Source organism: Macrobrachium nipponense, chromosome 31 (assembly GCF_015104395.2).
Source record: "Macrobrachium nipponense isolate FS-2020 chromosome 31, ASM1510439v2, whole genome shotgun sequence".
In the NCBI taxonomy this organism is placed as follows: domain Eukaryota; kingdom Metazoa; phylum Arthropoda; class Malacostraca; order Decapoda; family Palaemonidae; genus Macrobrachium; species Macrobrachium nipponense.
In genome coordinates this window covers 15,687,449-15,711,360 of record NC_061093.1, presented here as the reverse complement: position 1 = coordinate 15,711,360, position 23,912 = coordinate 15,687,449, and the positions used below count along the sequence as shown (strand labels likewise).

The 23,912-nt window shown below is 43.8% G+C and overlaps 1 protein-coding gene across 3 annotated transcripts in view; it reads right to left on the bottom strand.

Moving 5' to 3' along the window:
• The window catches only part of LOC135206645 (tetratricopeptide repeat protein 14-like), a 273,980-nt gene extending 254,466 nt beyond the window's left edge, over positions 1-19,514 (bottom strand). For 2 of the 3 annotated variants that reach the window (XM_064237996.1, XM_064237998.1), the window contains exon 1: positions 19,358-19,514. The gene's annotated coding sequence lies outside the window, so the exon portion shown is untranslated. Of the gene's footprint in view, positions 1-19,346 lie in introns of all 3 variants that reach the window. The other variant, XM_064237997.1, reaches the window with a different exon arrangement.
• Positions 19,515-23,912: the final 4,398 nt, after the last annotated feature.

Genomic DNA, 23,912 nt, shown 5'->3' with positions numbered 1-23,912 from the left:
TTATTAAACTTTCCTAAGCGATTGAAAAAGAAAAAGGGGAAAAAGAGACTAAACATCCATCCCCGTTCAATATCATAGGATGGCGTTTTAATGGTACTGATCCCTCCCCGGATCGAGAATAAGGGAGCAGAGAAGAAGCCGCCTCTTCGTCCTCAACATATCGAAGAGAAGAATGAAAGGGCGTCCCTAAAGTCTACACAACTCTCAACTTACTTCTAAAGAAAGATTCCACTCGGAAGTGAATAGCTGCCGTCGATCGAGACGATTCGTACGGACTTTTGCAATCCTGTAACGAACCTGTAAGGATCGTTACATTTTACGCCTGTTGTTATAATAGGCTCTTTCTCGTAAACTCGAACAAGGACCGAGAGAAGATACTTCTTAAGATATGAGAGAGCTGTGGAATATCAGAGTTGATCTGGACCACTGGTCCCCAAAAACTCGTTTCGAGGACTGGAGGGACTACCGAATCGCTTTTACTTCTTTCAGATTAAGATCCAGGACATCTGAAACCCTATCCAGATGTCTGGCAACCTTCTTCTATCACCTCAGGTGATAGACGCACTGAGAGATGTTCAGAATCATTGCTAGATCTTGAATAATATTTCAGTTTCCCGGTAGGAAAAAACAAAAAAAACTGTGGTCTGAATTGCAGTCTATTCGGGGTGGGAAACAAACTTCTTCAGGAAGGAAATGGTCCCAGCAAGCTCATCCATTCCCTCCCCGAGTATGCTTACTTCCCTAAATAAGGCTGCGCTTTGCCTAAGCAGGAGAGCAAATAAAAGTGCAATGTTGCGTAGACTCGTAGTTCCATACCGTGCGGTACGAGCACGAAAACGGATAAGAGATAACTCTGTTGAACATAGTAAGGCAAAAACGAATGCAACGTTTATTCATTCACGTAAGAAATCCCCTCAATCTTAGGCTAAAGTCCGTGTATGGAGTTGTAGGACAGAGATACAGTTAGTCAGTCAATCCGCAGGAGAGACGTAACCGTCAGCACAGAGATACGGTTAGTCAGTCAATCCCGCAGGAGAGAGAGACGTAACCTACCGCGCATGACAGCGCACGATCTGTCACTGAATACTGGCTCGGTTGGACTGGAGGACAGACAGCGTGGACAAGCAGCAGCAAGCAGCTTACGAACGTCGTCTCTTAACTTTATGTCTGGGTTGCCAGCTACCCTATTCTACGAAGAAATAGGTCCGTTATTTTTTGAGCAGAAAGACTCTCAAGCTGGTATATTTAAGCGAAACAGAAAACGCTAAATATATAGATGCGTTTGTGTCGTCAGAACACTACCCATACAACGGTAAAAAGATAAATCGGAAACTCCTGTTAGGCTGCAGGGAGTAACGATTAAATGTCCTTAAAATAGACAAACAGACCTCTCGGTTGCCATCCGAAGAGGTAACTACAGCAAGCGTATATGACTTGAACCAACCAGAAGTAAAATAACGCAAGGCAAAAAATGAAATTATATCACAATAAAGTTTGTTCCTACTTACCTGGCAGACATAATATAGCTGAATTCGGAAAATACAGATCACACAAATATCTGACAGGCAAGTTTCATGAACAAAACTTAAAAGAGAATCGAAGCAGTCGAAGCAGTCAGCTCAAGCTTCTTATGTTATTGGACATAAGCGTTCATTGACGTAGTCTACAAGTCTATTTCTTGTACGAGTCTGCGAATGACGAATGAGAGCTTCGTCCGAATCTTGTCGATAAGAGCTTATTCGCTTACGCAATATCAAGTTAATGAGATGTTTGTCAGGAGAACTAACCCATTTACGGGACAAAGAGATATTTTGTCAAAGAGGGATACCCACTACTTGACAAAACGAAAGTATATTGTCAATGGGGGGAAAGTCACTGAATTGACAAAACGTAATCCAGGGAGTCGAGCATTTAATTTTCCGATTCCCGTCTCAAACGAGGAAGGGGCAAGAATCCTGTTAAGAGACTGGGCTTACGGCAAGTAGGACGACGATGTTCAATTCGGCAGCGTAGTCCCCGACTAGAAACTAACAAATAAAATATCATCTGAAAAACCCATTTCAGATGGGCTAACAAAAAGCTTGGAAAATTATCCTGGGAAGAGGAAGAAACTCTCCAACCAGCTTCCTCTCCCGTATCACAAACTAATGCCTGCTAAAGCTTAAATTATTGGCAGTATGGCAAGGAAGTCCTGTCTTGCGCTTTCCTGAAGAGCGTCCTTTTGATGAGTGCCTTTGCAAGAATCCTACTGAACGTTGCCGAGAGTCCTGACGTGCAGGACATCGAGCCTTACATAACCCGTTAACTGCCTTAGCGCAAAGTCTTGACTGCGGTAGTGGCAACTTAAATTTATTGGCAGAATGGCAAAGGTTGCGGTAGAGCAAACGAGATCTTCCTTAACTCCATCCACCTATGCGAAAAGCAATATTAATTGACAGAGACCTCTTGAATTCACGAAACCCGATGTCTTGCTGGTTTCGAAGAAGAAGTTGTCTGTTCACTTTAAGCTTCCTCCGAAGCACTGCCTACTTCACATTCTTTTGCAGGTGAGGTAGAAAGTTATCACCGAAGGTAGAGGTAAAAATTCTTTAGGCCCAAATCTGAAACAAGAGCTTGAAGAGTTCAACAAAGAAACGTTCAGCCAGGCGACACACCTGGCGTGCGCTGGTGCACGCTCGGCGTCCACTGGAGCGCGCTCGGCGTCCACTGGAGCGCGCTCGGCGTCCACTGGAGCAAAGCTCGGCGTACCACTGGCGCGCACGGAGCGCGTTGGCGTGCACTCGCGCGCGCCTGGAGTCCATCCGAGCGTCCCAGGCGTCCGCTCTCAAAAGCTCCTGCTACTATGACTCTTTTACGTATTTTCTCGTGGAAAGACGGACACGAGTTCAGGCGACGTTCGCCTTCTTACTTCTCACTGAAAACGCATAACGATATAGAGAGAGGACGTGAAGCGTCCTCTTCTATAAAGCTTCTATTTAGAGGGCGCGAGTCCTTCCGAAAGCTAACAACCCCTGCACGGAGAGGACGCTTCAGGAGGACGAGAAGCAAACTTTCAGGATTCGTGCACGCGCACGCACTTTGGCAGTCTGGGGATTTTCATCAGTAACTGCCGAAGGGCACGCCAGATCGGTGGGGGTTCCTTTTAACCCTCCTTCGGCTTTCGACATCTCCCTCCCCAGTCCTGGGAGTCAAGCAGAGGTCCAGGCCTAGAGGCGAAACGAGGCCGATCTGACGCACCCTCCACTACACAAGGGGTATCACTGCACTTCTGCAACTTCACTTTTACTCTCTAAAGCAAGCACTTTCGATTCTAAGTTACGAATCGAAAGAGTATAAGAGAAAGGGCAATTCCTCTACAGACACGCTTAGGGCCCGAAGGCAATACTGCAGGGTTAGGAGTAACAATTACAGAAGTAGCACTTCACAGCAATGAAGAAGAGCGAGCGCACCTCTCGTAGACATATTCATAGGCCCCGTGGCCATACTACAGGGTTAGGCAAAATAAAGTCTACAGGAAGGTTGCAGGTTCACTACCCTGACTTTTGTTACGATTTAATTGCGTACTTACGAATCATACGTCTTCCCTACGGAATTACATGTTACTGATTAATTGCGTACATACGAATCATACGTCTTCCTTACGGAATTAGACATGTTTACTGATTAATTGCGTACATACGATCATACGTCTTCCTTACGGAATAGACAAAGTCTCACACTCCTTACATGACAAATCTCAACAAAGAAGGAAGACCCATACCCACCCCTCGTACATACCAAGTGCGGATCTACCGAAGCTTTCGGTAGCCACACCCTATCTTTGCAGACACCCCCGTCTGAAACTAGCCTAACTAGATTCAGATATTTTAAGCAAAAATGAATCAAATTCAAATCAATTTAAGATAGCGTATGCCTAGCCACAAATCTAAGTAAATAAATCAAAAGACAATTAGGATACTTAGCGGCAATGAAGTTTCCAAAATCCTAAGACGGAGGTACTGAAAACAGGTGTTTTCACGCACCCGGCGACAGAAAAATTATGAATAGAAAATGGGAATGGTTCCTGATACCCGCCTCCCAGCGGCGGGCGGGAATGGGTACTAACCACCTGGCCGACCACTGCGTGTGTCAGAAGTTTTTTTAAAATTCTGTCGGACTTCAGAAAATAACAGCTATATATATATCTGACAGGTAAGAAATTTCATGAACAAATAAAAATTTTGTACCCCTCTAATAGTCAGACTGTCACTCGATTTTCTAATGAAGCTAAGTGAAGGCCGCCAGTGACATCTGACACTCCCATGCACAGGAAACACGAGAACACATCCGACAAGAGGGTTACGTTACACCATATTTAAGGATCGGTGCTCTCTCCTTTACCCAGAACCGTCTGTGCTGACACAAACGGACCTAAAGAAAAACATTTCTCATACGTTACTCGCACATCTTCTAAATAATGAGATGCAAATATACTGAGCTTGCATCTCCAATAGGTTGCCGTCCAAAATATTTTTAAGTGACAATTTATCGGGAACTGGAACAATTGATGTCGCGATTGCCCTTACCTCATGAGCTCTTACTCTTAATAGATTAAAAGAGTCATCTGGGCAGTCTTATGAGCCTCGGTAATTACACTTCTAACAAAGAAGGCCAAAACATTTTTAGACATAGGTCTCTTGGGGTCTTTTACCGAGCACCAAAGACCATGTTGTGAGCCTCCCAACCAACCGCTTCTTTCTGTCCAGATAGAATTTCAGTGCTCTAACTGGACAAAGTGATCTTTCTATTTCTCTGCCTACTAGGCTAGTAAGTCCTTTTACCTCGAAACTCCTAGGCCAGGGATTCGAAGGGTTTTCGTTTTTGGCAAGAAAAAGAGTCTGGAATGAACAAATCGCAGAATCTTCTTTGAAACCAACTCGTGACTCAAGGGCGTGCAACTCGCTGACCCTTTTAGCCGTAGCCAGAGATAGAAGAAATATACACTTTCTAGTGATATCACGGAATGAAGCCCGTATGAGGTGGTTCGAACTTTTCCGAGGATAGAAATTTCAGAACCACATCTAAGCTTCCACCTCGGAATCCTAGGCTCTACTGACTTGGACGTTTCAAAAGAGCGGATGAGATCGTGCAAATCTTTATTATTCGTCAAGTCTAAGCCTCTGTTTCTAAAAGACTGGACGAAAGCATACTTCTGTATCCTTTAATTGTTGGTACAGAGAGATGTGACTTTTCCCTCAGGAAAAGAAGGAAATCCGCAATTTCGGTTACAGAGGTATTGGAAGAGGACAGCTTCTTCGACCTGCACCAGTTTCTGAAAACTTCCCCACTTCGATTGGTACACTCGCCTAGTAGATGATCTGCGGGCTCTAGCAATTGCGCTTGCCGCCTTGCGAGAAAACCCTCTCGCTCTGACCAATCTTTCGATAGTCGAAAGGCAGTCAGAGCAAGAGCGGGTAGATTTTGATGGTACCTCTCGAAGTGGGGTTGTTTGAGCAGATCTATCCTGTTTGGAAGAGATCTGGGGAAGTCCACTGTCCACTCCATCACCTCCGTGAACCAAATTCGGGATGGCCAATATGGGGCTATCAGAGTCATTCTGGTTCCCTTCGAGGGACACAAACTTTCTGACTACTTCCCCCAGAATCTTGAATGGGGGAAAAGCGTACACGTCTAGCCCTGACCAGTCCAGGAGAAAGGCGTCTATAGCATAAGCCCTGGGATCCTCTACCAGGGTGCAAAATGTGTCTATCCTTTTGGAGAGAAACGTGGCGAATAGATCTATCTGTGGTTTCCCCCAAAGATCCCAAAGGGTCTGACAGACTTCCGAGTGGAGGGTCCATTCTGTAGGAAGGACCTGGAACCTCCTGCTCAGTCTGTCCGCTCTCACGTTCCTCTCCCCTTGAACAAATCTCGTTAGAAGGACCACATTCCTTTGATTTGCCCAAATCAGCAGATCTCTTGCCAGTTCGTATAGGGCGAAAGAGTGTGAGTTCCTCCTTGCTTCTTGATAAGCCAGAGCGGTCGTATTGTCGGAGTTTATCTGAATTACTTTGTCTCTGACTATCTGCTCGAAGCTCCTTAACGCGAGGTGAATCGCAAAGAGCTCCTTGCAATTTATGTGCCATGACACCTGCTCTTCCGACCAGGTGCCTGACACTTCTTCGGACCCTAGAGTCGCACCCCAACCTGTCTCTGACGCGTCTGAGAACAATGTCAGGTTTGGGTTCCGAACTTCTAAGGATACTCCTCTGTTTTCTTCCAAAGGGGTCAACCACCACCTTAACTGTTGCTTTATTTCTAATGAGATCGGAAACGTGTCCGAGAGCTGTCCTGTCTTCCAACTCCAACTGCTTCTCAGGAAGTACTGAAGCGGACGGAGATGCAGTCTTCCTAGAGGAAAGAACTGTTCGAGCGAGGAAAGGGTCCCCAGAAGGCTCAACCATTCCCTCGCTGAAGTACGCTCTTTCTCTAAGAAGTTCAATACTGTGGCACAGCCTTTCCTTACTCTCTCTTGAGAAGGAAATACTCGAAAACCCCGAGAATCCATCTGAATCCCCAGATAGACTACGTTCTGGCTGGGACCATCTGGGATTTCTCGAGGTTCACGATTAATCCTAATGTCTTTGTCAATTCCAGGATTGTTGACAGGTCCTCCAGACACTGCTTTTGAGACCCCTGGCCCTGATGAGCCAGTCGTCCCAGGTATAGGGAGACGTTTTATCCCTTTCATGTGAAGTGTTTTGACACATTTTTCATCAAGTCTGTGAAGACTTGGGAGCCGTAGAAAGGCCGAAACACAGGGCCCTGAACTGATAGATCCTTCCCTCGAACATGAAACGAAGGTACTTCCTCGACGAATGGTGAATCGGGATGTGGAAATATGCGTCTTGAAGATCTAGAGACGCCATCCAATCTCCTTGACGGAGAGCTGCAAGTACTGAGGCAGACGTTTTCCATGCTGAACTTCTGTTTTGTTTGTACGAATTTGTTCAGCGAACTTACATCCAGTACGGTCTCCATCCCCCCGAGGCTTTCGCTACGAGAAACAAGCGATTGTAAAACCCCGGGGAGCTTTGATCCAGTACCAGCTCTATTGCTCTTTTGTCCCACATCTGCTCCACAATTTGACGAAGAGTATCCATCAGAACAGGGTCCTTGTATCTGGCTGACAGTTCCCTCGGTGACGTTGTCAAGGGGGGTCTGTCCTTGAATGGGATATAATAACCCTTCTTGATTACTGACATTGACCAAGGATCGGATCCTATGTCGTTCCCATGCTCCCGCAAAGAATTGTAACCTGGCTCCTACAGGTGTCTGGAGGAAAGATTTCTCATTTTCCCTTCTTAAAGGGACGGAAGGCAGATCTTCCCCTTTTTTCAGTTGATTTCCTTCTGACGATGGATCTAGCCTGAGCGCCTCCTCGAAAGGGCTGCTGTTGTTGAGTTGGCTTAGATGCTTTCTTTTCCTCACTAGCCACAGGTCTATTCTTCCTTGAGGATTGCCTTAAAAGATCCTGAGTGGCTTTCTCAGTTAGCGAACTGGGCAATGTGTCTCACCAACTGCGAAGGAAAATAAATGCTCAGAGAGAGGCGCATACAGCGAAAGCGGATCTCTGCGAAGAAGAGAGACGGCCTTAGTGAGAAAGGCACTATGAACCGCTCTCTTCTTTAGTATTCCCGCACCGAAGAGGGAGCACACTTCCGCCGATCCATCTTGAACCGCCTTATCTATGCATGTAAGGATGCTATGCAAGGTTTCAGGGCTTTAGTTGTCTTTTTCATGGGACTTCTTAGCAATGACCCCAAGGGACCAATCTAGGAAGTTAAATACTTCTAAGGTGTGAAAAAGTCCCTTGAGGAGATGGTCCATTTCCGAAAGACCCCATGTTGCTTTTGCTGAATTCAAGGCATGTCTCCTCGACGATGTCTACGAGACTGGAGAAGTCCGATTCAGTTGAAACGGGCAGAGACAATCCCATGTTTTCTCCCGTTTCGTACATATGCCTCTCCTGCCCCTTAGTTTAGCGGGAGGCATGCAAAAGATCGTCCTTCCTAAACTCCTTCTTAGTCTTGATCCAGGAGGTAAACCAGAGATTGTAAGGCCCTTTTCATGGATATGGCCGGCTTCATTTTCAGGAAAGACGAAGACTTGTGTGCCTTCGTACTTGAAAATAGAGAGCGAGGAGAAGGAGGAGCGGCTGGAGGTAATGCATCTCCATATTCTTCTAATAGAAGAGCAGAAAGAACTTTGTAATTCGAAAGCCCTTCTCTGTTAGTAACTTCGTCCTCCGAGACGTCATCTAAATTAATAGGATCGGAAGGAGAAGGCTCCCTTCCCTCCTCTGTCTCCTCTCTAGATTTCTTCCTTTCCGAAGAAGAAGCACTTCTATAAGGAGATGGGCTAGGAGTAACTCTCTCCTTACGTTTATCATTAGGAGAGTCACGTATCACTGCTCTACGCCTGTTAGACTCCTGTCGGATGTCAAGCTCTTCACGAGGAGAATGCGCCTGGCGTTTAGCAGGAGTATCTCGCTGAGAATACTCCTGAGGCCTGGTAGGAGTAACCTGTTTGGAATAACTCCTGGAGCCATGACAGGTCCGTTACACTCTTCGAATACACTCCTGCCGTCTGGAAGGCGCATCTCGCTCCAAATACTCCTGCGCCCTGTTAGGAGTATTAAGCTCAGAATACTCCTGGCGCTTGGTAGGCGCATCGCGCTTCGAATACTCCTGGCGCCTGGTAGGAGTAACAAAAGTCCAGAATACTCCTGGCGCCTGGGAGGAGTATCGAGGCCAGAGTAATCAAGGCGCTTGGCAGGAGTATCTCTTCCCGAATACTCCTGACCTACGGAAGGCGCATCTAGTTCCGAATACTCCTGAGGCTTGGGTAGGAGTATCGCTCATGGAATGCGCCTTTCGAATAGCAAGTATATTGCGCTTAGCGGGCGCTACTCCTATCAGGAGTTCTCTCTTCTCCCAATTGGCTTTCTTGTTTGCCTTGGATGAAGATCTGGGCCTAGAACGATCTACAGTAAAGTCAGGCTCTTTGCGCCTACTTGGCGCCTGGTCCTAGTGGCGCTGCGACGCTTGGTAGGAGTTACTTCCTTTCCCACATCTCGCCTGCCTAACGCCCCGAATCCCCACCCCCCAGAGATGGCCGCTTGTGCGACAACTCCCCTGGAGGGTTCGTCGCGCCCGACAGGAGATCGGTATTTGGATCTCTTAATCGGAAGCCTGTCATCCTTTTTATGAGTAGGCTCCTTAGAAAGTACTCCTACCAAAGACGCTATTTGCTCCTGTACATTCATCAAAATTCTCCTGGTCGAAGGCTCATTCGGAATCAGGAGAAGGAGATCTGGAAGGCGCTCGAGAGTCTTTTCCCTTCCAAGGATCTAAATCCTTTCTAGCTTTCTTGATTACCGAAGGCGCCTCCTCTTCAGAGAAGCGCTCGGGGCTAGAATTAAGCTCAGGTTCTTTCCAGTTCCTTTTTAGCGGACGTGAAAGCTTCGATTCCTTCCATCCTCTTCTCGGAGAAGGCGAACTAGAAGATGAAAAGCACTCACGAAGGACGCTTTTTCTATAGCTGTCCCTGGCAGACTGAGATGTATACGATTCTGCCGAAGGGACGCCTGATCGTTGGGGATTCCCCACGACCCCCGTAAGGCTTTCGACTTTCCTTCTCCTCTGGGCCAGGGAGCTTGGAAGAGGTCTAGGCCTGGGAGCGTCGCAGGGACGACCAGACGCCCCCCATCCACTATCACACTACTAACTCACTCGAGAAACCACATTCACTTCTCTTACCTTCTAATGCTTCCATTTTCTCTTGCATTTTTTGAAGGGAAGCTCTGAGTTCCGCTATTTCTGAGGCGGAATCAGAGGGATAAACTTGTGAACGGGCTGAAACAGAATGGGCATAATTAAGAGAAGAAGAAGAAGCTACAGAACTACTAGACATTTTCCGGCTTTTGTAAGCCGCCTTCCTCTCTCTATCCTTCTCTACTTCTTCAAGTAAGAAGTCAGATTCTTCCATTCTTGCGCACTCAATCTCTCACACTCGTTACACGTATTCTCAATTGAGCATTCAACCTTTCTACAACCACTGCATGTGGTGTGAGGATCTACCGAAGCTTTCGGAATCCTCACCTTACAGCCTTCATTCACACACACTCTGAAGCTAACACTAGAATCTGACATATTCACGAAAATCCAAAGCGAAGTCCAAAAACCAGTCCACGATAGCGAATGCCAAACAACGATCCAAGTACGTCACCAAAAATCAGTCGAAAGATGATCAAAAGCGTTGTGAAAAAAAGAATTCCAGTCAGGAGGAAGTAACAACAATGTTGATACTACCGGCGACAGAGAGAATCTGATTAGAAAATGGGAATAGTTCCTAGTCCTGCTACCCAGAGCAGGGCGGTAGATCACCTGACCTACCTGTAGCGAGTGCCGCGAAATTTGAATTTCTGTCGGGGACGACGGAGTCGATAGCTATGTATATATCTGACAGGTAAGTTGAATGTATGAAAACCTTAGTACCACATCCAGGTTCCAGCTGGGTGGTCTGGCTGTCTTGGACTTCGAAGTCTCAAATGATTTAATCAAATCGTGTAAATCTTTGTCATCCGTGATGTTTAGTCCTGTATGTCTAAACACCAAGGAAAGCATACTTTTATAACCTTTTATAGTCGAGACTGCAAGGTTACATTTTAGTCTCAAATATAATAGGAAATCTGCTATTTCCGTCACAGAGGTACTGGAAGAGGATACATTCTGATTCCTGGCCCACCTTCGGAACACTTCCCACTTCGACTGGTACATGCGTATAGTTGACGGTCTCCTGGCCCTTGCAATTGCCTTTGCAGCAGCGCGTGAAAACCCCTTCGCTCTGACGAGTCCTTCGACAGTCTGAAGGCAGTCAGACCGAGCGCGGGGAGGTTTTTGTGGTATCTGTCGAAGTGGGGCTGTCTGAGAAGATCGTTCCTTAAAGGAAGGTACCTTGGAAAATCTATCATCCATTCCAGTACCTCTGTGAACCACTCTTGAGCTGGCCAAAATGGGGCGATTAGGGTCAATTTTGCTCCTTTCGTCAGAACAAAGTTCCTTATGACGTTTCTTATGATCTTGAAAGGAGGAAAAGCGTAGCCGTCTATTCCTTCCCAATTTAGGAGGAGGCCGTCTATCGCTACTGCTCTTGGATCTGAAATCGGAGAGCAGTAGTTCTCCAGCCTGGCATTCCAATGAGTTGCAAACAGGTCTATGTTTGACTTCCCCATAGGTTCCAAATTTGATTGCCAGACCTCTGAGTGTAGAGTCCACTCCGTGGAAAATGACTTGATCTCTCCTGCTCAACAAGTCTGCTCTGACGTTTTTCTCGCCTTGTATAAACCTCGTCAAGAGTGTGATGTTCCGCTCCTTTGACCATAGAAGAAGCTCTTTCGCCTTCTTGTACAGTGAGAGGGAGTGAGTCCCCCCTGTTTTCTTAATGTAGTGCTAGAGCTGTCGTGTTGTCGGAATTTACCTGCAACACTGAGTTTGCGACTTGGGCTTCCCACTGCCTGAGAGCTAGATGCACTGCCACTAACTCTTTCTCGTTGATGTGCCAGGACACCTGTTCCCCACTCCAGGTGCCTGACACTTCTCTCGGGCCCAACGTCGCCCCCCATCCGTCTCCGATGCGTCTGTAAACAACACCTAGGGAGGGGCCTCGGTAACTGGCAGCGATAGTCCCTCGTTCAGTCTGCCTGGTTCTAACCACCAGCTGAGGTTTTTCTTTATCTCTCTGGACAGAGGAAAAGATTCCCACAGATCCTGATTCTTCTGGTCCCAATTCTCCTTCAAGAAGAATTGAAGAGGTCTTATGTGAAGCCTCCCTAGAGAAACGAACTGTTCCAATGAGGAGAGGGTCCCCAGAAGACTCATCCATTCCCTCGCGGAACATTGTTCTTTCTCTAGGAAGGTCTTCACTTTTAGAATGCACCGTTCCTGTCTTTCTATGGACGGAAACACTTGAAAACCCCGAGAATCCATCAGAATCCCCAGATAGACAATGCTTTGCTGGGGATCCATCTGGGATTTCCCGAGGTTCACTAACAGTCCCAGAGACTGAGTCAAGTCCAACGTTGACCTTAGGTCCTCCAGACACTGATCCCTGGATTGCGAGCGAATCAACCAATCGTCGAGATACAGCGATATCCTTATTCCTTTTAAATGCAGCCAATGTGCTACATTTTTTCATCAATCCGTGAAAACTTGGGGAGCTGTGGAAAGACCGAAACAAAGGGCTCGAAACTGAAATACTTTGGCCCTGTATCATAAAATCTTAGATACCTTCTGGACGAGGGATGGATGGGTACATGAAAGTAGGCATCTTGTAGATCCAAAGACACCATCCAATCCCCTTTTCTTAGCGCTGAAAGAACTGACGACGTCGTCTCCATCGTGAACGTTGTTTTGATCCCAAAGTGATTCAGAGCGCTTACGTCCAGCACTGGTCTCCACTCCCCCGAGGCTTTTGGTACCAGAAAGAGGCGATTGTAAAATCCTGGTGAATGAATGTCTAATACCTTTTCTATAGCCTTCTTTTCTAGCATCTGTTGCACCAGATGTAATAGTGCTTGGTTTTTTAAAGGATCTCTGTATCTTGCCGCTAACTCCCTTGGAGTGGATGTTAAGGGCGGTTTTTCCCTGAAGGGGATCAGGTATCCTCTCTCGAGGATTGAGAGGGACCAGTTGTCCGCCCCTCTCTGAGCCCAGACTTTCGCGAACCTCAAAAGTCTGGCTCCTACTGGAGTCTGGAGGACTCCTGTCTCACTGCGGCTTCGAGAATGGCCTTCGAGAAGATCTTCCTCTCTTGAAAGGCCTTCTACTCTTAGTTGCGGGTCTTGAGGTTGTTCTTCCTCGAAAGGGCTGTTGGAAAGACACCTTATTCGCTGTTCCCTCTCTCTAGCCATCGGCAGCCGGTTTAAGCCTCTTGGCGGACTGAGCAAGAAGATCCTGCGTAGCTTTCTCCGACAGTGATCTGGAAATGTCCCTCACTGTCTCCTGAGGAAAAAGGTATTCCGAGAGTGGGAAAAAAAGCAAAGAGGATCTCTGTAAGGCGAAACAGACTTGGAGAGAAACGAGCTATAAACTGATCTCTTTTTGAGCACTCCTGCTCCAAAGAGAGAATGCTACTTCTGTGGATCCATCCATGACTGCCTTGTCCAAGCATGAAAGGACACTTGATAACACCTCCATAGTCACGAACTCCGGTTCTTGCACTCTTTTTGCTAGAGCTCCTAAGGCCCAATCCATGAAGTTGAAGACTTCAAGTGTGCGAAATAGACCCTTGAGTAAATGGTCCATCTCGCACATTCCCCAAGACGCTTTAGCTGAAAGTAGAGAGCGTCTTCTAGATGATTCTACTAGAGCAGAAAAATCCGCGTTTGCGGAAGCCGGAAGGCCTAACCCCATGGGTTCCTTCGTGTCGTACCAGACACCCGGCTTACCTGTCAATCTAGACGGAGGACACAAAAACACCGTCTTACCTGCCTCCTTCTTAACCAGGAGCCAGTTCTCCAGATTCTTGATGGCCTTTTCTCATAGATAGAGTTGGCCGCATCTTGACAAAAGAGGGGGATTTTGCCAACTTAGTACTTGATAGCAGAGATCCCGGAGAAGGAGGATCAGCTGAACACAGCGAGTCCCCAAACTCCTGAAGAAGTAATGCAGAAAGTCTCTTATAATCAGAGACTCCTACTTCTTTCGTCTCTTCCTCCTCCGAGACTTCCTCCAAGGTTACATTTGGAGAGGGAGACTTCTTCGGTGAAGAAGTCCTGGCAGGTATGCGACTCTTATCCTTCAAGAGCTCGTCAGAAGGAGCCGCCAGTTCAATACCCGAGATATGTTTCCTCAGTAAAGAACAAAACTCCGCTTTTCTTCGCTCCCTAAGTTCTTGATACCTACTAGGGGAGGATCTAGAGCCTGCGTTATTAGGCTCTTCGGCGCCTATCCGGAGAAACCCACTCGTTTCTATTCTCGAGCGCCTACTATGAGTAGGGCGCGAATCCAAAGTCAGGATCCTTTCAGGCTCTTGGCGCCTGTGAGGAGAGGCGCTTGCGCCTACTCTTCTGTGACTCTTAGGAGTAGGGCACGCGCCTGACAAAAGGCTCCTTTCAGGCTCCTGAATCTTACGAGGAGAGGCGTCAGAGCCTACTCCTGATCTACCAGGATTAGGGCGCAAATCCCTGGAAAGGCTCGTTTTAGGCTCTTGCTGCCTTTGAGGCGAAGCGCTTGCGCCTACTCTTGATCGTCTTACAGGAGTAGGGCGCAGATCCTCGATTAGGCTCCTTTCAGGCTCTTGACGCCTGCTAGGAGAACGGTAAGCGTCCGCTCTAGATACTCTTCCAGGAGTAGGACGCGAACCCCTGTTTGGGTTCTTCGTAGAATCTTGGAACCTGCTAGGAGAGGCGCTTGACTCCCTTGAAGAAAGCCTATCATAAGGTCTCGAGTAACTTAACGAGACTCGATCATCCAGGCGTCCTATCGAACGTTGGCGCCTTCTAGAAAAATCATCCTTAGAAGGAGAGCCTTTCTCGCTTCTATCTCTCTGAGCAGAGCGCTCTCGTTCTTTCCTACCACTTGCAGAGGAGATCCTACTCCTAGGAGATCGTTCGACAGATACGAACCGATCGTCTTCTCGCAAGGAGACTTTTTCCTTACTCCTACAAGGAGAGGATCTAGCGCCTACTTCTTGTCGCTTTGCGCTATGACTCCTAGCTTCAGAGCTTCTACGAGGAGAATACCATCTTCCCTGTCTCGACGAAGTTTCAAAGGAGTCGTCTACTCTAGGAGGCGAATAGGTTCTTACTGGAGAAGATCGCCTATTATACTCCTCCTTCCTAACAGACCTCTTGATCCCAAATAATCCTCGGCGAAGCAAGCAAGAAATTCTAAGCAGGAGCTACCAACAAAGTTGTTGTCAGCACCGGCGACAGAAAAATTCTGTCAGAAAACGGGAATGATTCCTATTACCGCCACCCAGCGGCGGTAGGGGGTGATCACCTGACCTACCTGTAGCGTGTGCCGCGAGTTTTGAATTCAGTCGGACGTCAGAGACATAAGCTAAGTATATATCTGCCGGGTAAGTTTCATGTGTAAAATCAGTCAGTTACATGATTAGCATGGCACTGATCTTGCCACTTGTGGCGACAAAAGTCTTTCAGCGATAGGGTTAATTAATGGAATTTTCTGAGTGAACATTACAGAAAAGGGTGTAGGCCTATGTGATACAGTGTAGGTAAGAAAACTTGAAAAATTTATTCATATCCATAATGAGAGAATTTACCAGCTTTTTTTTCACTTTATGCAGAAAAGCTCTGATGGATGCCATGTTTAGTACCAGCCCTTAAGGGATAAACATACCACATAAACAAGACTGAATTTCTCACATTATATTGGTAAACCTCTCAAGTTAATCACCTGCATTGTGTTATATACAACCTTTTCTATACTGTTCAGTTAAATGGAAATAATAACTCCCTGTGGAGCTCGGTGTAAAGGAGATTGCCACACGAAGATATCGGCTATTATAATTCCTTGACTGAAGTATATGGTACATATAATGCAGTGCAAGTGAGAACATTTGAAAAATTTACCAAAATAATAGAAATCCAATCCTCTTTTTTGTTTTCATCACCATGGGGATGGCATTAAGCATGACATCCGACAGAACTTTTGCCATGTTTAATACTAGTACCCCACAGAACTTTTGCCCTAGATTAGTACCAACCCCTCAAGGATCCACATAGAAACATATATCAAAAATGATAAAATTTTTCAAATTATATCTCACCTCTGCTGTATTATAGGCTATACACCATTTCTTTATTGTTTATTTTAACAAAAGATATCTTCGTGCAGCCATCTTCACCCTTTCACATTTGCCACAGTGCTCTTCCTTACAATTACTGTCTAAACAAAGTTAATAATGGTGAGGTTTTAACTGGCTAAAAAGTCATCTAGGCCTATCCATCATGTTATCAGTTATGGGGAGGGGGGGGGGGGGGGGGGGGGGGGGTTCAGTCAAAAGTGGAGTTTCCTTCACCTGGGAGTCCAGAAGGGCAGAGCTCCCTGGCTAAGTAACACAGCCTACTGCAAGGTAGGTTATGTTAAGGTAGAATAGGTTAATCAGTAGGTATAGGGCTAGCCAGGTTCTTTTATATACAACAGGTTTCTTTAGCAAATTTCTTCTTGAACATAAGTATGGTGCCCTTATAATTCGGTAGATCTACAGTACTATTCGGCGGCGGCCTAGACTATGGCAGTTGCGGTTTTCTATCCAGTTTTACCTCCTGAACAAGAATTTTAAGTAATATTTATTCGGATGACTGTAATTAACCCCCCGGGACCAGTACTAAACACGGCGAAATACATTGGACGTCTCAATCCCTAGTGGATGTCGTATCCGCGGTTACGTTCCTTGCAGTCCGTGCGGAACTATTCTGTAGAAATACCATGACTTCTAGGGTGGCCATCATAACAACAAGTCCGTTCTCTCTCCCTGAGTTTTACCCCAACCAAAGATCCCTGTTCCCAAAGATTCAAGTTGGGTAGATAGGGTAAACAATCACGGACAATCCACCATCATCACGCTGGCCGGGTCTTATTCACTCGATATTTAATTGGTGAAACAAGAATACAATTACAACTCTAAGCATACCATTCAAAAGATTGAAGTTTCGTCAACATAATGTGATATATGAAAGCCCCATACGAACTAAAATAAGCATGTGACGCTCTTTGTACAATATGTTTTCAAGGCAGTTTTGAAATCCAATATGGCAGCGATCGTGTGGTTGGCCGGTCTGTTCACGGACTGTCCACCATCTTTCCCAGCACTCATTTGAACTATGTTAGCGTTTATTGATCTTACTCACAATTGCAGTTGTAATCAGCACAGTAAAACAACATTTTGCTGCCTATATTAGAGAATGTATGAAACTTGTTATTCCCATGGTCATGGTTTGAACTGAATTCATTTTTACCTTGTAATCGGTGGTTTTATCCTTACTGCCATCACAACTGAAACTCCAGTGCTTATTTGATTGTTATTATACATATTTTGGTCTTAATTCACTCCACACTGCACTGGAACCACGTTGCTGTTCCTGGTTCCTAAGCGCTCACTCCACAAACACAGTTACAAGCAGCAGACGACGACACTGCAAAGTTTTATTCCCTTAATTGTTTACTTTACTCATTATTTAGTTCAACTTTACTTTGTTAATTCAAAATGTTTATTTAATTCAGGTCTATTATCCTTTTTTTGCAACCAAATTACCACGTTTCTAACCTTGTCGTACATCTGGCTGCCGAAAACCATCGCGGAGCAGACGACGGATTAGTGGATTATAATTTTTTTTTTTTTTTTAGCACTTTTCATTGATTCAAGTCTATATTAGTATTTTGATTTTTTTTAATAACTGTATGCCAGAAATAAATGTAACCTTTAATGTTTGCATGCTAAGAATGGCAAAATCATCGTTGCCACATTAGTGGAGCTTCACACACACACCGATGCATTATTATAAACTGTTTCTATGAATTCTAGTTGTCATAGTAATGCAATAATGATAAAATTGCTTTAATATTTATGTTATATACACTTTCAATACACAGACTAATTCCACCAATTTCCACGTTTTGTGTAAGTCTTATACCCAGTTTGGAGGGTGAACACATACCAATTGGCAACAGAGAGAGAGGAAGGAAGAAGGAAAGGGGTGGCGGTGGAGGGGGGGGGAGAGGGTAGGTGGAGCTTTTTACGCGTGTTTGTATCCATTTCTGCATAATGGAGTTTTTGTCTCTTGGTACAAGGACAAGTGTCATTATTCTTTACGATTAGTGATTCATGATACCCTTATAAATTACGGCACTGGGTGTAATACACTATAGCAAAATCTCGTTCTGATACGAGTGTTTGTTACAGAAATATTGCCCAAAAACGTGCTTGCACTGTCTCTGAAACCCATAGTAGGTATGCTGCTTAGTTGTCAATCAAGTTTTTTGTAATCAAGTATTTTTTACAAGCTAGCTATTGAATAAATTTTTATTTTTCTCAATCAAAACATATGCCCCTCAATGCTAACTTTCCTCTTTTAACGACTTCCTGGTCATTGCAAATTCGGCCCCATAATTTCTCATGGTGCGAAAACAGAGGTGCAGGGACCGAAAGCGATTGCGTCACACTACGGCGGTAATCCGGCAGTAAAACATCTTCATATATCCAAAAAGTAAATAATAAAGATATGTATGCGCATTACAATTATAACAATTACATGAATAGCTGATAACACTCTGCATGAATAACTGGTAAACTGTTCTGCAAGAAAGTTGAGTATAGCAATTCATTTACAATAGGTACGAAAGTCAAGATGTCGTGACGTCATAATACAGGACTTAAACGAACGTTCTAATTCCAAAAAATAATTACTTAAATTTGAGTCAGAATCGAGTTACTTTTTCAATAACAAATATTTTCAAATTAATCATCATAAATATGTAAAATATTGATGTTTTACTATTTATTTTAAAAGTTATCCAAGTGCACGCTTCGTCGTCGTCTTCTACCAAAACAGTTGTTTACTAACAAACGTGCTGGTAAGTTTCTGTGTTCCGATTGTTGTGATGAAAGTGCCCCAGCGTCTATGGGTACAAGTGGTGTGCAGATTTATCACAGGAAATGGGAAGTTTATTGACACAGCGACTCCGTAAACATCAAGATGGAGTCAATCTTCTAAATATTTCGAGTTGTAAGTAAAAATGTTGAAAGCGTTTTGGTGAGATTTGGACTGCCGTGTACACCCTTTTCATTACCCTCTGTTTGTTTAAATCTTAAAATTTGGCCTTAATTTCTAACTTTGGAGAAAATACTTACTTCGAAAGCAGAGTAGAGGTCTTTAGCTCCGTTTCTCACCAACAAGTCGCGACTGATGCCCATCTCTGGTGTCAGGACGTGTTATAATGTACTTTTTTTTTGGGGTGGTACACATTGATCGTATATGGTCCACTCCTGTACCATGCGGTGTTTTACCCTATCCAAGGTAGCTGCGGTACTAAAGTCATTCCTTATGACAAGTAGCAAAGCAGAGTCCTACGCTTCAAAATCATCACTTTCTATCATCAGTTTAATTAACTCTAAGCTGGTGGTAAATTTGGTAATCTAACGAACATAATTTTCCCAAAATTTGCCGACAGACTACCGGACCTAGGCTGCCTCAAGCTTAAGTACCTAACCAATGCTGTCAAAACAATCGTAAAATAAGATCAAAGCGAACAAACTGGCAAAGTTAAACTATATCTTACACTATCCTTACAGATCTATAGACGAGATCTTCCCAGTTAAAGGTGTAGACACATGTTATGAGTATTGTTTACATTCACTGTTTACAGATAAGTCTTCCCCAATATACGAATTACAAATTCCTTTTTGCTAGACTGAGTTGGCGTCGTCGTCTTTTGACATGTACTTAACCCAAACGAAAGCGTTTTTTACGAAACAAAATGATTTCTCGAACTAAATCTTCAAAGATGACAGGAGTTATACCTTTCAGTACTTTAAAAATAAATTCAGAAGTAATTTTATATATATATAACGGTAAATTTATGACAATATTGTAAACTGTTACATATTTTGAGGAATAAATGTAATCTCTCAACTGTTCATCTTGAGTCGCCGGGGTTCTGGTTTAGGAAATGACGCCAGCGGTCGCCAGTCAAACTGGCTTGTGAATGCCGCAAGGTCAAATAATAATAATAATAATAATAATAATAATAATAATAATAATAATAATAATAATAATAATAATAATAATAATAATAATAATCATCATCATCATCATCATCCTCATCACACATTTCATTCCCATTCCATTCATCATCATCATCAACGGACTGCCAATGCCATACAGGACTTTATGACATGGGTAAATACCAATCGGTTTTCCTGAGTTGCCTTCAAATTACAGCCACCATCACCACTAAGATTAGTTTTTAATTGATTATGTAGGAGCCAGGCAATTCTAAGTAGCCACCGCCATCCTTGGCGTTTGACCTGTAATCTTGCAATTACTGTATTGTGACCATTTGCACGTGTACCACTTTTTTCTCCTATTCCTCCCCTTTCATATAACCAGCATTAAGAAGGACAGAGAATGATTATTAGCAGTTAAGAGAAGAGCAACCAAGGTGTAGACACATGTTATGAGTATTGTTAAACAACTTGAATGATAAAAAGGTGTGAAATGCATAACCTTACATGAATTTAGTTTTTTCTTTCTGATCATGTAAGAAGATTCTTGACAATGCATGAGATAGTACTACAAGGAACGATTTTAACCACAGACCTTAAGTTTTCTATCTTGGATATATTATCTTCTATTTATTCTGAGCCTGTTTACAACTTGTGGGATACTTTTTTTTTTATTAGCAAAGTTCTTTTTGACAGAAGTGTGGTTAGACTTTCCCTTATTCAAGGTAGAAAAGTCTCACTATTGCAGGAAGGTGAGACGATTGTAAAGACTTTCTTTACCCAATGATCACGATCTTGTATCTCATCTAGCTAAGCAGCAAAAATCACATGTATATGTTTGTATGTAGAATTTCCTGGCCTTTCTGCCGATTTATAAATCAGCAATGTATGTTCATTATGTCCTTTGTTATTGCCATTTCATTGACTGCTAAGAAATGGAAATTCTTCTCTATCTGTGAGTGAGTTGCGGCCCCCCGGGGGGAGGGGGGGGCACTACATTTCCGTCCACAGACTGTTATGTATATCGCGTGCCCAGGTAATAAATTCGTCTTGCGTAATAACCTGGATTTATTATATAAGACTTTTTAGTGGTTCTGTTTTTTCGGCAGTTTGCTAAGGCTGTCGAGGATCACCGTAACGACGATGGCGACGAAGCGACCGACGTCTCCTGGCCCCCAGCAGAAAGTTCAAAAGAAGCAAAAGAAAGCTTTGCAAACCACCATTAACGTTCCTGGCCCCTCGACATTGACACCGGATACGGCATCTAAAATAGATTTCTCGTCATTTCCAAAGTTCAAAGCAGTCATTACGCAAGACCAGACGTCATGCGCAGCTGTATTGGCCTTAGAAAGAAAGCTCCCTGAAGCAAAACTTCATGCCAGGCCCAATCTGAAAGGGGAATTCATCATTTCCTTGAAAGACCAATGTTCTGCTGAGCTGCAGAAAAACGACCCCTCATGGCTCCTGCTGGATCCTGCTGAGAAGATAAGAAAGGGGAGGATTTGCAAAGTCCCCAAGTACATTACTATTGAACATATTTTGTAAGTGCCGAAAATAGTGACTGCGAAGAGATGTAGAACTGTAAAGAAAGAAAAGGAGAAAAAAAGAGGAAGCCTTGAAGGTGGAAGCCATTTTCAAGGGAAACATACCAGCCTTCATAGATATTGGGATCCTCAGAAAATACCGCACAGAAGCCTTTTAGACCGGCAGCCCGGACCATTGAGATACAACAATCGAGATACCGACTGTTACCCCTACTTGTATTTAGGAGTAGACTTGTAAACTGTGAAAGTGACCGTCTGCCGAAAATATATGGGTGGCTTACTTAACAAGCACCACTAATTGCTTGTTGGATTTTGGGTCTAGATCCAATATATGAGATACCAGATGAAACTAATATATAATATATATGCAGACTCTAGTGATTACAGAATGACCAGTGACAGACATTTTGGAGGGTGGGTTCCCCCTGACAGACGCACTGAAAAGGTGGGGTTAATTGGATCTAGATCCAACTTAGGAGATATTGAGTAAAATTTTCACTACAATAGCACTGCACATCCTAGAATACTGTGGTGGTAATAACAGACATTTTAGTGGGTGGTTACCCCCTGACAGACGCTCCGCAACGAGTGAGGAGAGGGAGACAGGATCTGCATCCAACATTGGAGATACCAGGTAAAATTTGTACTATAATTGCACTGCACATCCTAGAATGCTATGGTGGTAATGACAGACATTTTAGTGGGTGGTTACCCCCTGACAGACACCCAACATGAGTGGGGGGAGGGGGAAGGGAAGGGGGAGAAAGGATCTGCATCCAACATTGGAGATACCAAGTAAAATTTGTACTACAATAGCACTGCATATCCTAGAATGCTGTAATGGTAATACCAGACATTTTAGTGGGTGTTTACCCCCTCACAGACACCCCACAACGAATGGGGAGGGCGAGGGGGAGGGGGAGACAGGCACTGCATCCAACATTGTAGATACCAAGTAAAATTTGTACTACAATAGCACTTCATATCCTAGAATGCTGTGATGGTAATACCAGACATTTTAGTGGGTGGTTTCCCCCTGACAGACACACCCTAAAAGGTGGGCAGGGGGAAGGGCAAGCCCTGATAATTAATGTCTAGACTAGTATAGTAGGCTACTATTGACCCGTATTATACGTTATCGTGATATATTTAATAAATATTTCTATCCTTTCTATATCCTTTGTATTTATTTTTACACAAAAATTATTTATTTGTTTAATATAAATGACAGCCATCTGCATGTAGGTCCATAATAATTCGGTCATATTATTATTTTGTCAAGCAAGCAACTGAGTTCAGTTATAGTACTCACTTTAGCTTTGTTTACGAGATGAAAATTAATGTAGCGGTGGCTGGAAGACTGGCACTGTAAAGTAGCATGTAAGTTCATATCATTATTAGTTATTGCTGTAAAATGTCTATGTACTGTCGGCCAAAAAAACTGGTGGCAGAGTTTCATAATTTTTCGTTCACCTGCCTGACGCACGATTCATGCCTTATTTATCTATTTTTCTTTTCAAAGATGGAAGAAATCTTGTGTAATGACGTTAAAAACAGTCACTGATATCTTTAGAACATTATGTTATGTTATTGTGTAAAACTGTTTTCCATATAGCAAAATTGACGTGAACGAAACGAAGTGATAATAAACGTCATATCACAACCATAGATATAATTAACAAATAGATAGGAGACACCTATCACTATAAAAAAAACTCGGTTTTTCCATCTGTCCACCAGCGTGTGGTGTTTGCGTATGGTAACACTGCGTCCCGGGCTTTAGATAGTTACATTCAGCTTACATTCAACAATAATAATAACCCTATTTCGAATCTTAACGGTGTAATTTCGCATACAGTAAATTATTAAAACACTTTTCAGTTGCAAATGTACGCCCAGATATCGTTTTATTTACCTAAAACTTACACATAGCGTAACTATCTAAAGCCCAGGACGCAGTGTTACCATATGCAAACACCACAGGCGGGTGGACAGATGGAAAAAAACAGAGTATAGTAGTATCGCATAAACATAGTCCTTAAATTATCATTTCAATATCAAGTTGAAGGTAGTTGAACTATTCCATTTGTTAAATTTTACAGAAAACATTGGAATCCCCCAAAATCCTATCAAATTTAAAAACAAAAAGAAAAAAAAATGATATCCTAACAGTGTGAACCATGCGAGCTCACTCTATTGCTTTTGATGTCGTTATGTGCACGGGAATCTAATGTCAATGTATTATGTGTCATTTATCGGTCTAAGAAACATCCCTCGATGAGCGAGAGACAATTATTGAACTGCATTCGGTGCAAGTTCCTGTTGGAGAGATATCAAGAAAGCTTAATAAACCGGAGAGAATCATACATAGATGAATCAAATTGTTTAAAGAACGGCAAAATTTAGAACATTGGCCTAGAGGTGGAACACCTCGAAGCACCACAAGAGAGCAAGATAATACAGTAGTGTAAATGTTGCTGAGCAACATTCATTTGTGAACTTTGAATTCTAGTGCCTCGTCACTACATTGCTGAACCAGGAATCATAACTAGCTCTACGCTTATGACTGATGTCTGA